Source organism: Choloepus didactylus, chromosome 6, assembly GCF_015220235.1.
Source record: "Choloepus didactylus isolate mChoDid1 chromosome 6, mChoDid1.pri, whole genome shotgun sequence".
Taxonomy (NCBI): domain Eukaryota; kingdom Metazoa; phylum Chordata; class Mammalia; order Pilosa; family Megalonychidae; genus Choloepus; species Choloepus didactylus.
Window position 1 is genome coordinate 51,209,358 of NC_051312.1, and position 19,257 is coordinate 51,228,614.

The 19,257-nt window shown below is 35.6% G+C and overlaps 1 pseudogene; it reads left to right on the forward strand.

Annotated features, from left to right (window-relative positions):
• The first annotated feature begins 15,664 nt into the window (after window positions 1-15,664).
• LOC119535737 lies at window positions 15,665-16,248 on the forward strand (annotated as a pseudogene).
• Window positions 16,249-19,257: the final 3,009 nt, after the last annotated feature.

The following is a 19,257-nucleotide window of genomic DNA, read 5'->3' on the forward strand; positions in this document are numbered from 1 at the left end:
AAAACTTAAGTAATAATAAAAAGTTATAGAAATATGCATCATGCAATGAACATAATTATATTCTTTAAACCTTGTGTTTAGGGTCCTGCAGTAGGTCTCGAGTACCCAGAATATGGAAATAAGTTAGGTGTTGAAGTCCCATGCTGAGAGGAAGCCAATTGAGAAAAAAAAAAAAATGAGAAAGTGACTTTACCTGGAATTTTGTTGTGATGACAAAATGGTCCTTTGTTGGGAAATCAAATTTTTAAAGATATTAGAGTCAACAAACAGCAGAACTTATTAAAAGTTTGCAGAAGTCAAGCCAGACTCCCTTGCCATATAGTCAATTTATCTGATCTTAGCCAACATGGGACATGGTAAGATAGGATGACCATCAGTGTTAAATATTACACAGAAAACAGTTGACTTATTCTCTCTTAAAATTCCAATGCCAGCGTTAACAGCATTGTACCTCCTTACTAAGAGGAAGCTATTCTTCAGTTTAAACTAGGCTTCCTACACCTATTTTTACTTGATAAGTCTGAATGGAAAGAAAGTACAGCTGGTCACATCTCTACGTACTAGCCTTGACAACTCCCGAGAATACATAAGCCTCTGACTATTTCTACATGACGTCAATAAAGCATTTCAAAAGCAAATATTTAAAAAAACTTTTGGAAAATGGTGATTGTGTCAGGCCAAGGTTCCTCAATAGTAGTGCTTTAACATTTTGAGCAAATAATTATGTGTTAGAGGGTGCTGTCCTATTAATTGTAGGATGTTTAGCAGCACCCTGACACCAGTGCCACCCCCAGCTGTGACAAACAAAAATATCTCCAGACATTGTCAAATGTCTGCCAGGCAGCAAAAGTCACCCTACCCCCTCCATTAAAAACCACTGTATAATTGTTTTAGGAAAAACTAACTAACGCAGTCACAATCAGCATGGGATGTGTCTGCATGCTTGACAGGGTTTTGATGTCTTCAGTTTATCAGTTAGATACACCCAATATGGGATTCCCATTCTCAAGAGACAGGAAACACCTTCATGGTTATCATCAGGCTATTGCCAAGGCTAGAAAATAGATTGCTTACTCTTGAGGAACTCTTCATTGGGCTTCCATGGAGGTAGGCATCTTCCAACACTTAACAGAGAGATCACGATTCATTTGCCTTGCTTTGTACCATGCAGAGTTCATGAAAAAATAATCCTGAGTTTCAAGCAATCACATCTTAGTCTTTAGAATTGTACATAAGTCCCCAGGGACAGACAAACATGCACTTAAATTCTCATATTAGAGATGAGATATTTTTTAAATCAATTCATCAGTCTCTTTAAAGAATTTCTTGTTAACGCCAACATATAAAGCCCTTTATCACCATATTAGTGGAAGAAGTAAGGGGGGAGGGGGCTAACATTTGTTGGACCCCTACTAATTCACATGCAGTAAGTATGTTATCTTATTTGACCTTCACAGCAATGCTGTTAAACAGTTTTTATTATTCTAATCTCATTAAAATATGGAAAAATTGAGACTTAGGTAAGTAAATTGCCTAAAATGAAACCATGGGAGATGGGTAAGGTATGAATCCATCTTAGGTCTAACCCCAAAGCTAACATTCTCTTTCTACATTATGCAGTTCATTTTCTTCAAAAAGTCAAGAGCACATACCACAAAGCTTTCTCAGAGTCCCACTTGTGAAGGAAAATATTACATGCAATAAAATCAAAATCATTTTTGCTTATAAAAAATAGTTCTTAAAATATAAAAAGAACATTTACAGGTCTGAATGATATGATAATGAGCACACAGTTTAAGAATTGAAATTTAGAACCATTTAAAATAGAAAATGAATTCTTAGCCAAAATATGTGCTCCTGGAAAATAAAAAAGGAACATAACCAAAAAGCATTGAAACTAAATCACTTCCTGAGCCATAATGAGTTTAGGTTTTTAATCAGACTAATGAGAAAAGATCTGTAATTCGGCACAGCTCATGAGTCATACCATAAAGTTTCTCCCAACAGTTTCATGGCAACCCTTGATGTATCATTCATTAAGTACTGGAAAAGTAACATTTTCAAGAACACAATGAACTACAGACAGAAAGGAAAAACAATGAGGGAGCAGCCCCTAGCCCTCTCTTCCAAACTGCCCTTTACTTCATCCTTCCCTCATCTCTAAGCCATGATTATGACCACTTATCTCTATTAGTTTTGTGAATAATTGGTAGTTTTGGAGAATGGTGTGGCTCAAGACACATTTAACAGAGGTTTGTATAGTAGAGAAACTCCTTAGTGTGGAAAAAAAAGCAAAATCAAAAACAACCCATCAATTCTCAATTAGTTGTCCTGCCCCACTGGAGTACAGGGAACAAATTTTTAAAAATTCATTGATATCTCTCTATGTAGGGTCTGTCCAGAAGGACCTCAAATTTATAAATGGCCGAGTCAAATTTTCTAAGAATCCATGACCTAGGAGGGGTGGGAATGCATGATTGCTGGTGGTTTGGATTTGGGAATCTACGGTAGCATAAGCAATTGTCTATAGTTTAAAGACTATGAAGATGCAACTAGGCACTGAAGCCAGAAAGGAATTAGGAACCCAGAAGACCTTATAGAGAGGGAACCAATAGATTAGGAGATATTTTTAAAATAAAAGATAGGTGCAACAGAAGGGTGCAATATAACAGGAAAAGCACAGATTAGGGAATCAGAATACATAAAGCACTATCTGAATCTGCCACTTTTTAGCTGAGTAACTTTGGGAGCAAGCCTGAATGGCACTAAACCTCAGTTTTTCCATCTGTAAGAAGGGAAGAATGAGAATCCTCTTTCACAGGATTCTAGATACAATGTAATAATGCAACTGGAAGTTCCTTTATTGCTATGCTCTTTATTTATAGCTATGCTGTAAATAAGATATATTCAACAGTAATATTGTGAGGCATGTCCTGTACTCATTATTTATATAACTCTTGGCCTTTCTACCAGCTTTCTTGTGTTTTTTAAATCCTGCATAGAAAAGTTCATTTCATCCATCCCTCTGATTTCCAGAGGAGTCCCGATCCCTCATGTAGAATTCCTTCCCTTAAATTCTGGGTGAATTTTCTTCTAGGAGGGCCTAGACCAAAGACATTGACCTACACCAGCATCTTAGCATCTTACCACAAGCTTTCTTCTTCTTCTTCTTCTTCTTCTTCAGGATATTCGTTATTTCCTTGAAGTGTTGACTGTTCTTTCTGTGTTCTTTCCGTCTCCTGCCTCCTTCCCTTGACAATTTCTGCCAGGGACTGTAGGTTTAGCCGCAATGAAAACCATGGCCAGTAGAGGGCAGCAGAAAGCAAAGGAGCATCTTTTGATACGGGATAAAAGCTCAGTAGATGAGTCAAGCTCATACAGGATCCTGGTCCACTCTGCTACTTGGGAAGTCCCTGAAGCTGAACCTATCTGAATACCAGGAAACAGCATGGGACAGTGGAAAGTGAAAAATCATTGAAGTCAGAAAAACTTTGGTTTTGAATAGTTTTCCAGCTGTGTAATCTTAGGTGTTTGGGCCTTGGGCTTCCTTATTTAAAAGGAAAAGATATCAGGATATCTTCCAAATAAGATGGCAATGAATATTTTTTCTTCAAAACAACAAACACCGTGACCAGGTCGTAGAAGGTATTCAATAAGACTTATTTTCCTTCCCGAATTTACTAGCATACTTGAGAAGGCTTTTCCAGTCTTCACTTATGGTCAGCCTAACCTAATTTAACTATTTAGGGCTATAATTAAATATCCAGCTAGCCAGAAACTATCTCCATTCCCACCCCACCCCAATCCCCCCTACCTGCCAGACTTTGAGCCTTTTCTACCAGTTAACTCTAGTTGCATTTTGACCTACCAAATGAGACGGAGTCAGTTTTTTGTAACAATCTTAGATCAGATACCCAGTGAACAGAAAAGATGGCCAGTGCTATCGGCAGGCTCTAGTGTGGCCCCTGGTGACCCCCACCTTCTCTCACTACTAGCTTTGTTGAATCCCTTCCCCTTGGGTAACTTGCTTCTAACCAACAGAATATGGTAATGTTGAGGGGATGTTACTTCTGTACTTAGGGTATGAAATTGTGATTTCTGTCTTGCTAGTGGATTTTCTCTCTTGCTAGCATTGATGAAGCAAAAGTTCATGTTGAAGAGGCCAACACAGCAAGGAACTAAGGGTACTCCCTGGCCAACAGCCAGAGAGGAACTGAGATTCTCAGTCCAACAGCCCTTAGGGAACTAAATCCTCCCAATGACCTTGTAAAATGAGCTTGTCAGCAGACTTTTCCTCAGCTGTGTCTTGAGATGAAACCCCAGCACTGGCTGACACCTTGCTTCAGCCTTATGTTGAACCCAAAGCAGAAGACCCATTTTCCAGTTTGGATATATTATGTCCCCCAAGAAAAAGACATGATCTTTAAATCCAGTCTCGTGGGATATTGGGATTAGGTTATTTCCATGGAGATGTGACCCACCCAACTGTGAGTGACACCTTTGGTTAGGGTGTGACCTCTGATTGAATGTTTCCACTGAGGTGTGGCCCTGCCCATTCAGTATTGGCCTTGATTAGTTCACTGGAGTCTTATAAAAGCTCTCAAATAGAAGGAACTCAGAGCTGCAGCTGAGAGACACATTTTGAAGATGGCCATTGGAAGCTGACACTGGCATTTTGGAGAATGCCATTTTGAAACACAACCTGGGAGCAAGTGGATGCCAGCCATGTGGCTTCCCAGCTAACAGAGGTTTTCCGGATGCCAACAGCCTTTCTCCAGTGAAGGTACCCTATTGTTAATGCCTTACCTTGGACACTTAATGGCCTTAAGACTGTCACTCTGTAGCCAAATAAATCCCCTTTATAAAAGCCAATCCATTTCTGGTATTTTGCATAACAGCAGCATTAGCAAACTGAAAAAACTTGGCTATGTTGTTCCCAGATTTCTACCCTACAGAAATTGTGAGCTAATAAATGCATGTATACTTGCAGATAAATTTTGGGATAATTTGTTATAGAGCAATAGATAACTAATACAAACAGTAGAAGATGAGACGAGATAACAAAGTAGACGGGGGCCACATAATGTAGGGCCTTTTAGGGCATACCAAAGAATTTAGTGCAATGTGAAACCATTGAAAAATTTTTCAGCATGGAAAAAAAAAACATGATCTGAGTTATATTTTAGAAAGATTAAACTTGCTGCTATTAGGAGACTTTTAGTGGTCTTTTTCATGTCTTCTTACTAAAATTAAAATTTTGTTTTGCCCTACCTTTAGAGAAAATGTAGATCACTCCTTTTGTACCATATCTTCAATCACACACATGACTAGGCAACCATGTTTGCCTTGAAATCATCTATTTCAGGATCAAAATTTCCAATTTTGGGAGATTTTCTTAAACTTTTCTTTGAGATATAGTTTTGCATGCAGTTGTAAGAAATAACAGAGAGAGATTCTATATACCCTTTACCTAATTTTCCTTGGCATTGATATAATCCACCAATCTTATTCAGATTCCAAGACTTACATGTATTTATTTGAGTGTGTATGTATATAGTTCTATGAAATTTGTGAAACCACCACAACAATAAAGATAAAGAAGAGTTCCATCACCACAAAGATCTTTTGTACTACCCTTTTATAGCCATGCCCACCTCTCTTCTCCCTCCCCTGCTCCTAACTCTTGGCAATCACTAATATATTTTCCTCTATGCTTTTGTCATTTCACCAATACTATATAAATATAATCATACAGTATACAATCATTTTAAATTGGCTTTTTTTCACTCGGCATAATTTCTTCAAAATTCATTAAAGTTATTATGTTTATCAACAGCCTGTTCCTTTTTACTGCTGAAGAGAATTACATAGTATGTACCACAGTCAGCTTAACCATTCTCCCATTAAAGGACATTTGGGTTCTTTCCAGTTGTTGGCTATTATGAATAAAGCTGCTATGACTAGTGTGGTGGTTTAGAGCTGAATGCATCCTCAGAAAAACATGTCCTTAAACTTAATCCATTCCTGTGGATGTGAACCCATTGCTGGAATCTTTCATAAGTGGAACAAAATTCAGACACAGAGAGAGAAATTCATGGGAAACAAGAAGCTGAAATTCAGCAGAATCTAGAAGAGAATGGAGAGGCCAGGAGAGGCTGCCTGGTACATTTCCATTTGACAGACACAAGGACCAAGGATTGCCAGCAGCCAGTCTTCAGAAAGAAAGAATTGCCTTGAATATGCCTTGATTTGAACTTTCTCTTAGCCTCAAACCCGTGAGCTAATAAATTCCCATTGTTTAAGTCAACCCATTGAATGGTATTTGGTTGAGCAGCCAAGGAAACTAAAACAACCATTCCTGCGTAGATTTTTTGTCAGAATTTTTCATTCTCTGGGACAAATGTTCAAGAGTATAATTGCTGTACCATATGGTAGTTACATGTTAAGTTTTATAAGAAATTGAAAAACTATTTTCCAGAGTAAATGTACCATTTACATTCTCATCAACAATGTATGTTCCAGTTTTTCCTCATTCTCACTAGTATTTGGGGTTTATCACTATATGTTTTTCCATTTTAACAGGTTTATGGTGATATCTCATTTTAGTTTTAATTTGCATTTCTCTAATGACTAAAGATGTTGAACATTGTTTCATGTGTTTATTTGCCATCTGTATATCTTCTTTAGTGAAATGTCTGCCCCCATCTTTTGCCCTTTATCTAATTGGATTTTATTATCTATTTGGTTAGGTTTTTTTTTTTTTAACTGTTGAGTTTTGAGAGTTCTTTGTATTTTGTAGATAGAAGTCCTTTGTCAGATATGCAGTTTGAAAATTTTTTTTTTCAGTTTAGTACTTGTCTTTTCATCCTCTAATAAGAGGATGAATAAACCTTCACAGGGAAGAAGTTTTTATTCTGATGAGGTCCACTATATCATTTTTTCCTTTTACAGACAATGATTTTGCTCTCAACTCTTAATAGCACTTCGTCTAGCTCTAGGTATTAAAGATTTCCTCCTGCTTTTTTTTTTCCTAAGAGATTTTTAGTTTGATGTTTTACCTTTAAATCCATGTTGCAGTATGAGTTAATTTTTATGTAAGCAGTAAGGTTTAGGTTGAAGTTCATTTTTTTTTGTCTATTGATGTCCAATTGCTCTAGCCAGGATCATTTGTTGAAAAGTCTACTGTTCCTCCATTGAACTGACATCACTTTTGTCAAAAAAACAGTGGGTGGATATCCACATGCAAAATATAAAGATAAATTCTTACCTCATACTATATAAAAATTAATTTAAAATGGGTCATAGATCTAGATGTAAGAACCAAAATTATAAAACTCTTAGAAATAAACATAGCTTATATCTTCATGATTTTTGATTAGATGATAGTTTTTTAAATGTGGCATCAGAAGCACAGATGACAAAAGAAAAAATAGATAAATTAGTCTTAATGAAAGTTACAAACTTTTGTACTTCAGAAGATATCATCAGTAAGGGAAAAGACAACTCACACAATAGGAGAAAATATTTGCAAATCATATGATAAGGAATGCATATCTAGAATATAGAGAGAACTCTAACAACTCAATAACAAAAAGACAAAGAAAACACAATTAAAAATCAAGCAAAGGATTTGAAAAGATGTTTTTTCAAAGAAGAGATACAAGTGATCAATAAGCACAAAAAAGATTTTCAACATCATGAATCATGAGGGGAATGCAAACCAAAATTACGAAGAGATACAATTTCACATGAATTAAGACAGTTAAAATTTAAAAGACAGTAACAATGTAGGTAAGGATGTGGAGAAATGGAAACCTTCATTCATTGCTGGTAGGGCTGTAAAATGGTTCAGCCAGTTTGGCAAACAGTTAAGTGGTTCTACAAAATGTTAGTTACTGCATGACCCAACAATTCCATTCACAGGTTTATATCCAAGAGCAATGAAAATATTTGCCCATACAAAAACTTATACATGAATGTTCATAGCAGCATTTTTCATAATAACCAAAAAATGGAAGTAACCCAAAATGATGAATAGATAAACAAAATATACATACAATGGCTTATCATTTGGCAAGAAGTAGAATGAAGCACTGATATGCTACGACATGGATAAATCTTGAAAATATTGTGCTAAGTAAAAGACTGCAGGCACAAAAGACCATATATTATGCGAAACGACCAGAAAAGGCAAATCCATAGAGAAAGAAAGTAAATTATTTGCCAAAGGTTGAGAGGAGGAGAGGCCGAGGAGTAACTGCTAATTGGTACTGGTTTTCTTTTGGGGGTGATGGAAATGTTCTAAAAACATATCATAGTGATAGTTGTATTATGACATGAATATACTATAAACTATGGAATTTTACACTTTAAAAGGGTGAATTTTATGGTACATAGATTACATCTCAATAACATTGTTATTTAAAAAAAATACCAAAAAACTCAGTTGGGCATATTTGTGTGAGTCTATTTCTGGCTTCTCTATTCCATCCCATTGACTTATGTGTTCATTCCTCTGCCAACGCCACACTGTCTTGTTTACTTTTGCTATATATTAAGCCTTAATATCAGGTAGATTGAATATCCTCATTTTATTCTTCTTTTACAAAATTGCTTTAGCTATTCTAAGTCCTGTGCCTCCCCATATAATTTTTCAAATAATCTTGTCTACATCTACAAAATCCCAGGAATGTTTGACAGAAATTACAATAATTGTATAGACCTATTTAAGGAGAATTGATGTTTTTACTATGTTGAATCTTATAATGTGTGAACATAATGTGGATTGCTATTTATTTGTCTCCTTAGTTTTCTTTCATTTGCATAGTACAATTTTTTGCATACAGAGCCTGCACATGTTATGTTAGATATATGCCAAAATATTTCATTTTCTTTGGAGCAATTACATTGTGTTTTAATTTGGTTACCATATATATTCATTGTTAAAATATAGAAATCCAAATTAAATTAGTATATTGTTCTTGCTGTCTGCAACCTAGCTCAACTCATTTATGGAGTTTTTATGTAGATTTCTTGAGATTTTCTACATATACAATAACATCATCTGCAAATGACAGTTTTATTTTCAATCTGCATTTTATTTTATTTCTTCTCCTTGCATTATTGCATTGAGTAGAACTTCCAGTAGTCTGATTAGTAAGAACGGTAAGAATAGACAAACTTGACTTCCTTGCTGATCTTAGAGGAAAAGCATTCAGTCTTTCTCCATTGAGTAAAGACTTTAAAAAACCAATGAGGACATTTCTACTCTGGGCTGCCTGGTATGAAATCAAGAAAGTAAGGGCTCAGGGATACACTGAGGAGCATGGGTCACAGTGCATGTGAGGGAGACCACTGAGCTGAGTTCTTGGCATGCTGGAGCATGAAAATCAGCACCCAAGCAACAGGGCACAGAACCAGAGACCGAGGATAAGAAACACTTTCTCTGTAGCATCATCATAATCATAGAATTATTACTAAAATTTTCTGGTAAAATGTCATATTTACTGTGCAATTCATTGATTTTCTTACTGATTAGAACATAGGACCCCAGAGTCAGGCAGACCTGGGGTTGAATCTAATATTCAGGTATTCGACAACTAATCTCTCCACAATCAGTTGCTTCACTTACAAACTGGGGACAATATTAGGATCTATCATCTTATCTCATTGCTTTGAAGATTAAAGGAAACACTATATATAAATTGCTTAGAACTGTGACCAGTAGATTAAAAAATATACTCCTCACAAATATGTTTCTAAAATCTAATTAAGAGTGCTAGCAAGGTGGTGGGAAAACTACTGCTTATTCTGTATTGTGCACTTTCCCCAGATATTCTAGTTAGGAAACATAATTATTAAAACTCAAAATGCTAAACTTGCTAATGTGACTCGGGAGGCAGGAAATAGCTTAAAATTGAGAATTATAATTCATCTTTTCTAAACTTTGTAATTTTTTGATTGGTTGTATCTCATATCATTTTCTGGATTGGAGCATTTGAAGGAAATTAAATCTTTTATAATTTTTAGCTGCATTGCTAACTCGGGTTTTTTCTCTATATGCTATTATGGAAAATATTAATTAATTTGAGAATGGTTTACAGCATTATTCCAAAATATTTTCCATTAAGCCTTACTGCTATAGGACCAATAGCAGCAGCATCACTAGGGATGTTAATAACACAGAATTTCTGGCCTAATTAGATCTACTGAAACAAATTATGCATTTAAAATAGATTATTGCTGATTCCTAGCACATTAAAGTTCATGAAGTACTGGCACAGAACATAGATACACGAAACTAGGTTTTGCACAACAACAACAATACCAACATTCAATGGTCACAAGTTTGGAAAACACTGGGTTGAACAAATTTAAATAAATTTCTTTACTTTGGAGCTTCTCAGACCCTTAGAATTTCAATATGTATTATCAGTCTCCAACAGATGGTTACACTATGCAGTATTTCCCAAATTCATTGTATCCTGGACCTCTTTTTTTTTTTTTAGTGGACTAATAATATTCTGAAAAACATACTTTAGGAAATCCTCATTCAAGTAAATTTGCTAGTGGCAGTACCATAATTATAAATAGAAGTTAAAAGAGGCTTGGCATTTATACCTAACTTCTGAGGACTGTCAGAAATGTTACAGGTAGTAGGTGAAACAATTTATTTTAACTCATATTAGCATATGTGTAAACTGTATACCATTTTAGAAGAATGTACTTGACCTTTTAAGAAATTTGTCAACCTATAATTTGGTGAGCTGGCAAGGTCAGGCAGAGGTGCTAGAGGCCATTGTCTTTTGGATAGAGGTCTCTGGCAGACATCATGATTTCTGTGAGGTTTCCTAAGCTTGATTAGCAGTGGGTGATTTAGAGAAAGCACTTCTCCCTAAATTTCATAACTACTGAGCATTAACTTACAATGGTGAAATGAGAAAGTTGGCAAAGGAATAATTGAAAGTTCATTGGACCAGTCCAGAGACTGGTATATTTATTAGTCCTATTCTTGTCACTAACTAGCTGTGTGAATTTAGGTCAGCCGCTTAACTTCCCCAAGCTTCAGCTTTCAACTGTGTATGATGAAATAGTTATCATTTAGTAGTCATTATGAGCATGATTTAGGAGTTAGAAAGATTTAGGACTTTATTCTGGCTCTGCCACTTACTCTTCTGTGACCCTGGACAATATGCTTGCTCTCCTTAAGCTAGTCTCCTCACAGCCTTCTTGTAAGGATTAAATAACATAAAACAAATAAAGTACTTATGCACTCAAAACAAATAGCTATTATAATTTGGAGGCTGAATTCATTAGTGATTAAATGTGTATACTACGGAATCATACTGCCTTGGTTTTAATCCCATATCCATAATTTATTAGCTGTAGGACTTTGGACAATTCACTAAAATATTCTGAGCCTCAGTTCTTTAATCTATAAAATGAAGATAATAAACTTTCTTTCTCTTAAAGTCATCATGATTTTTAAAATAATAATAATGCATGTAAAGATCTAGCTTGGGACAAGGCACATCTCAAGCACTAAAGAAATGTCAGGGATTATTATTATTAAAAGTATAATAATAATAAAACTAGTCAGTTCCCATATACTGGTAGGATTAGGCATACAATCTAGTTACTGAGTGTAAATCAGTATTCACCTTTGCCACTTACTGGGGATAGAATCATGCCTCCCACATAAGGCATGTTCAGGTCCAACCCCTGATTCTGTGGGTATAAACCCACTTGTAAATAGAACCTTTGAAGATGATATTAGTTAGAGTGTGCCCAAACTGAATGAGGGTGGGCCTTAATTCAATATGGCCGAGGTTCTTACAAGCAAAAGGCAATTGGGCACAGATGAGAAGCCACAGGAGAAGCCAGAAGCTGGAAGTCAACAGAAACTGGTGAGAATAAAGACACCACCATGCACATTGGCATGTAAAAAGTCAAGGAACCAAAAGATTGTTGGCCAGCTGGAAGATACTGACTGAGAGGAAACAAGTTTTCTAGTCTCTGGAAACATGAGCTAATAAATTCCTGTTGTTAAGCCAACCTATTGTATGGTATTTGTTTCAGCAGCCCAGAAACTAAAGCACCACTTAATAGATGAAAAGACAGAGATGCCCAGAATAAGAGTTAACAAATTTCAGTGAATCAACAGATACTGTCCGGACTATAATAAGCAAGCACATTTTAGTAACAAAGCTATCAGTGTCATCTAGGTTACCCTGTGTTCTTCATCTGCATACTAGATTTCATGTCTCATAATTAACATCCCAGTTTTCCAATTTGTCATATTCAAGTTTTCCCCTCCTGATTAAAAAGTCTAGGTAGACATGGTACTCCTAAAACCCATCTCAGTGTCTTTGCACTCTGCTGAGGGCAGTAGTCTTGTCTTTAGTTACAGCAATGTTCACAGATGAAAACACCATATGTGCCATGTAGACTTCCCTGAGGCAGAATACTGTCTTCCCCAAGATTTGGGTTACCTTCCAAAGCAAAAATAATTGTTTCCCATCATGCTGTTTTAAGTTATTTATTGCAAAGTGAACTTGGATAAAAGGTTCCATGGATTACACCATATATCCTTTCTTCAGACTGGTCCTAATATTATTATTTTTTAATTGGGATTTTAAGATACAGGGATCAGTCCTTGTTAGAAAAGTAAGGAAATACCTCCAAATATACTTCTTTTATTGTAACATCATTCTAGGGCTTTCAGATATAAACAGGATGACAAGTTAAATTTGAAATTCTGATGAACAACAAAATTTTTAGCATAGGGACATACTTATACTAATTAGCAACTCTACAAACCACCAGACTTTATATTGTTTACTTAATATCTTTCTCTTTCAAAAACTCTAAGCTTTAAAGCAGCAGCAAGTATATATCTGTCTTATTTCATCAATTTATTCCTAGTGTCCATCAATGTATATGACATATACTATACATACTTAATTAGCATCTGTGGATTAAAATGGAGTAGATGGAAGCTTCCTCCTTAATAAAAACGTATATGCCAATATACAGCCACTAAAATTTATAGAAAACAAAATACATTTCTTTGACTAGAAATCTAAAAAATTACCCCTAGGTATATAGGATTCTAATGCAGAACACCAAAGACAGAAAAATCTTGAAAGACACCAGAAAAAATGACACTTTGCCTATAGAAAAATGAGGACAAAAATTACAATGAACTTTTCATCAGAAATCATACAAGCAAGAGGAGAGTGGAGTGAAAAATTTTATGTTGAAGGAAAAACATGACCAACTTAGAATTCCATACAAAGAAAAATTATCCCTCAAAAGTGAATGAGCAATAAAGACTTTCTTTCACAAACAAAGGTGTGGTATTTCATCTCCAGCAGACACACACCACAGGCAATGTTAAAAGAAGTTCTTCAGGGAGAAGGAAAATGATATAGGTCTGAAATTCAGATCTACATGAAGAAAGGATGAGTATCAAATGAGGAATAAATGAAAGTAAAATAAAATCTTATACTTGTCTAATTCTTGATTGATCTAAAAGACAACTGTTTGCTTAAAATGATGATAATGATATATTGGGTGATTATAGCATATGGATAAGTGATATTAATGACAAAAATGCCTGAGAGGAGGAATTGGGAATATTCTATTATAAGATACCATCACTCTATTTGAAGTGGTATAGTATATTTGAAGGTAGACTTGGAAGAATTAAAATGCATATTGAAAATTCTAGGGGAATTCTTAACAAAAAAATAAAATAAAATAAGAATAGCTGCTGTATTGGAGACAAAAGATAATCATAAAAAATTCCCAATTAAAACCCTAAAAGACAGAAAAAGAGAAGAGATTTAAAAAGAAACAAAGAACAAATGCAACAAATAGAAAACAGTTGCAAATATGTGGATATAAATCCAACTGTAGCAATAATCACTTTAAATATGAACCATCTAAGTTTATCAAGACACTGATGACAGAACAGCCAATGACTGACAGAGACAAAGATTGATAGTGAATATATAAAGTACCCAACTAATATTGCCTACAAGAAACACACTTTAAGTGTAAAGAATCAAATAGCTTAAAAGTAAAACGATGGGAGACATTATACCATGGCAACTCTAATAAAAAGAAAGCCAGAGTAACTTTATTGATTTCAGACAAAACAGACCTCAGAACAAGTAAAATTACCAGTGTTAAAGAGAGGCATGGCAAAATGATAATGGGGCAATTCTTCAAGAAGACATAGCAATCTCTAACATATATGCCCCTAACAACAGAGCATCAAAATATGTGAGCCTAAAACTTCTACAATTGAAAGTAGAAAGAAAAGAATACACTATTGTATCTGAATTCTTCAACAATCCTCTTAAATTGTTGAAAGATCAATCAGGCAGAAAATCAAAAGGACACAGTTGATGTGAAGAGCACTATTAATTATCTTGATCTAATTGACATTTATAGAATACTCCATCCAACAGCAGCAGAATACACAATATTTTTCAAGTTTGCATGGAATCTTCACTAAAATAAACTACATTTTTAGCCAAATATGATAGAAAAGAACTCATACAAAGTATGTTCTCAGACAAAAATGCAACTAAACTAGAAATCAATAACATAAAGATGCCTGGAAAATTCCCAAATATTTGGAAATTAACAACACACTTCTAAATAACCCATGGGTCAAAGAAAAATTCTTTCTGAAGAATAGAAATTAAAAATATTTTGTATTAAACAAAAATGAAAATGCAACTTAAAATCTATGGGATGTGAAAGCAGTTCTTGGAGAAAAATTTATAGCATAAAATGCATATATTAGAAAAAGATATAAAATTAAATTTATGTTACTATCTTAGGACAGAGACAGGAAAACAATTTATGGCTAAGGCATGCAGGAGAAAAGAAATGAAAAATTAGAGCAAAAAATTAATGAAATTGAAAATGGAAAAACAATAGGGGGAATCCATGAAACGATAAAACTGGATCTTTGAAAATAACAATAAAATTGATAATTCTCATGGTTAGCAAGGCTAACAAAAATTAAAAAGAGAAAAAGATACAAATTACCAATATTAGAAATGAAAGTGAAGTCATCACTACTGATTTCCTAGACATTACAAGGTCAACAAAGGAATACCATGAAAAACTCTATTCCTAAACATTTGATTACTTAGGTAAAATGGACCAATTCTTTGTAAGGTCTACATTAACAAAAGTCACATAAGGATAAATAGATAATCTGGTAGTCCTCCATCTATTAAATATATTGATTCAATAATTAATAACCTTACAAAGAAGGAAGCACCAGATAATTTCACTAGTAAATTCTACCATATAATATTTGCAAAGGGAACTAATCTTAATTCATTCTATGAAGCCAGCATCACCTGATACCGAAACAGGATAAAACCATTACAAAAAAGGAAAATTACAGTCCAATATCTCCTATGAAAATGATATAAAAATCATCAACAAAATATTTGCAAATTGAATCTAACAATGTTTAAAAAGCATTATATATAATGACCAAGGGGGATGTATTTAATGTATGGAAGGCTTGTTCAACATTCAAAATTTAACCCATTCTAGCCCTGTACATGTGGGGTGGAAGCAGCAGAGAGACAAGGAGAGGGCTGAGCTGTTGTTCCATGTAGTTCACTCCAGGATGTCTCCCAGACTTCAGGAAAGCACTCGGCTTGGGGAAAGCAAACCCTCTCATCCTGCTCCTCTTCAATTGATAGCATCTTAGGATTGGACCAGAAGAAAGACTGTGGTCTGTCAATGAAAAAACACTGTAGTCCTTCATTGAAACTCACGAGCCCTGGGCAGACAACTGTGGCTCCTCAGTGAAAGTTGGACCCCTACACTTAGATGTCCCTAGTCTTCCCAATGGGAGCTCATTACCTTGTACTGTGGATCACCCAATGCCAGAAGAAAGAGTTCTGAAACATGAAAATTACTTTTCACCTTCAGAAAGACTGTCTTTGGAAAGAGAGTTGAGTTGGTATAGAGGCTGGAGACCAAGAATTGCTTTTACTCAATTCCAGATTGAAGTTTTGGAAGATGTCTTTAGCATAAACTGCTACCCTGGCATCAATATTAGTGGAAATTTAACTCGAAAACTGAATCTAGAAGAAGTCAGAATCCAGATCTGGTTCCAAAATCGGCATGCAAAACTGGAAAGGTCCCATAGAGAATCACAGTCTCTAATACAGAAAAAAAAATTTCAACATAAATCTCCTGGAATAGGTAGAAAACTGAACATGTTAAATTTTCTTCCAGTTGCAGTACATCAATAATGAAAGGAAATATCAAGTGTTAAAAATGTGATGTTTTCTTGTTTGCATTTAATCTGAATAGTGTCATTTTTTTCTGAAAATACATTATAAAATATATAGTAAATAATTTCTGTTATTACATGGTACATATTGTATTTGGAACTTTTAATTAAGATAAAGTCCTTTCCTATCTTTTTCAGTAAACATTTTCAGAAAAAGTCAGCTGTTTTTAAGTGCGCAGAACTTCTGGCCTCCAGAACTGTAGAAAATAAATTCCTGTTGTTTTAAGCCACCCAGTTTGTGTAATTTGTTATGGCAGCCCTAGGAAAATAGTGCACAACATATCACAATTTTGTTCTCACCATTTACTGTAGCCAACCAGTGCTCAAATCTTGGAATTCATCTGAATTATAAAGCTGTAAAACTACTATTTCCTGGAAAGGGGCTTCTTTCACTGACAGCAGAATTTCCCATGACTATAGCTACTATTTGGAATGATGATGATGACAATGCTGCTGCTGCTGCTGCTGCTAATTATGATGATGTCATTCTACTATTGATAATAGTAATTAATTTACCATTGAATGAGCACCTGCCACATCTCAGGCATTGCTTTAGGCACTTGATGTATTCAAATTTAATTCTTAGAGTAACACTGTGAGATAGATATTATCTGCAATTACAAAGGAGAAGACAGATTCAGAGAAATTCTAATGATTTTTCCCCTATAAATTTACACACATTACCACTTATTTAGAGCATACTGGCTGCCAGACACTGAGCCATGCATATGACTTGGGTATCTATCCCCACTTTGCTGATGAAAATAAGAGAAGCATGCAACTTGTACATGATCCCAGCTGGTAAGTAGCTGAGCCAGGATATGGTCTCATACCCCTCTGCTTTCCAGGTTCATGCCCTTCCTGGTAAATTAGGTTGTCAAATGTAAATTTGAGCTGTCTCATAATAGTGTTTCTGACTTACCAGAGACAGTGTAGAGACTACTTGATCAATCATGATAGGTCTATCTTTCTACTTCCCCAGTATCTGCTGTTTCAGAGAATTTTGCTGTATGTATGTGTTTAGATTACTATTTAGATGTTTTCATGGAACACCTTCTGTTAGGATCTTGCCAGTATAAAGGATGGAGAGATGTCATAATTACTTAGTGGTAGGATACAGGCATTTCTTCTACCTGCCTCAGGACTCCATTCAGTGAGAAAAGCAATCACAACATCACCAACCACAACCAGAGCCCATGCGGGCAGTGAGAGCAGCAGAGTATCTTCCTTGATGAAAGACCCAGTTTTCAAGATAAAGCCCTCGATCCTCAAACTCATGTGGGGAAGAAGAAAAACACTTCAAAAATGTTTCTGTAGCCAAAATAAATGTGTTGATAGAGTCATTCATTCCATTGATTGGTTGAAAACTTAATCTTAACAATTTCAGTTAAACTACTCAAAACAGGTTATTTCCCTTCCTGAATTTTCCAGAGGTTGCATCTAAGTACTAGGGGTAGGGATGGGGTTGTGGAAGTCCCTTGCCTTCAGACATCACCTAAGAATCAGTGTGAAAAAAGCTTTCATTGTCTGAAAAATTGGAATAGTAATACTTAATAATAATTATTCCATGGACTCATAGTGAGAATTAAATGAGTAAACGTAAAAAGAATTTAGAAGAATGATTTTCATTTTAATCCATTTTAATGCTGTATAAAAATTCTACCTACTGTGATTTACTACATCAAACACATTTAATGATCACGGATCTCTGGGTTGTCTATGGCAGCCCTACTCCAAGCTCTAATTTTGGTTTAGGTCTTCTCCACATGCCTCTCATTCTAGGTTGTAGGAACAGTAGCCATCTGAGGCATGTTCTTCTCATAGTGAAGCTCAGGAGAGCAAATGACTAAGCCAAAATATAAAAGCTCATTTGAATTCTCTGCTCAGATGTGGTGCGTATCACTTCTCATCACATTCCATCCACTAATGTAAGTCATAAGGTGAATCCCATATCAGTGGTCAGAGCATTCTCTCCAAACAGAGGAGAGGGAGTGGGGAAAAATACTCATAGCCTGGGCCATACTAAACTCAGTATGTGTTGGCTGTTATTATTACTATATACCCTAAACTGTCATCAATAGCCTTGTTTACTGTCTTTCTTCCACACTGGCAGTACAGCCCTATTTCCTTTCGATCTAGTATTATAAGTTCCAGCTGTCTTCTGATGTTGAGTTCACTGACCAGACTTTAAGACTTCTTCAGCTAACCATCTGCCCTTTTCAGGTTAATTGGAAATTTGGCTGCTCTCTCATGGAGTCTGGGACATCAGAAAACCTGGTGTGGCTCTCTCAGGCCTTCTCTCCCCTAACACCTCTGCTGCATTCTTATGTGATGATGGCCCCAGAAATTTTATGAAGCTATTACCTTTCAGGGCTCCAGAAAGGAAGTGGGAAACTTTAACTGTTCTACTCATCTGGATTTTTTATTGGTCCCTAACTTCCTAAAGATAACTTGAGCTGTGGGGATGGGCAAGTTGTAGAACTTCTTAGACACTCACCAACATCTAGGTTGCAAATCAATATAGGCTAATTTAACCAACCAGGTTGTTCTTTTTTGATAATATCAGGATACTCATGATTAGTGTGGTGTTTTGGAGCTATGTGCCCCAGAAAAACATGTTCTTTAACTTAATCCTTACCTGTGGATATGAATCCATTGTATGCAGGATTTTTTGATGAGGTTACCTCAGTTAATGTTGACCTAATTCAATCAGGATGGGTCTTAATCCTATTACTAGAGACCTTTATAATCAGAATGAAGTTCAGACAGAGAAAGAGAAAGCCACAGGAAGCAGGAAACTGAAGGTCAGTGGAACCCAGAAAAGAATGGAGAGGCCAGGAGAAACTGCTGTGTGCACTGCTGTGGCAGAGGAATCCAGGACCAAGGATCACCAGCACCCAGCCCCAGAATGCCAGTCT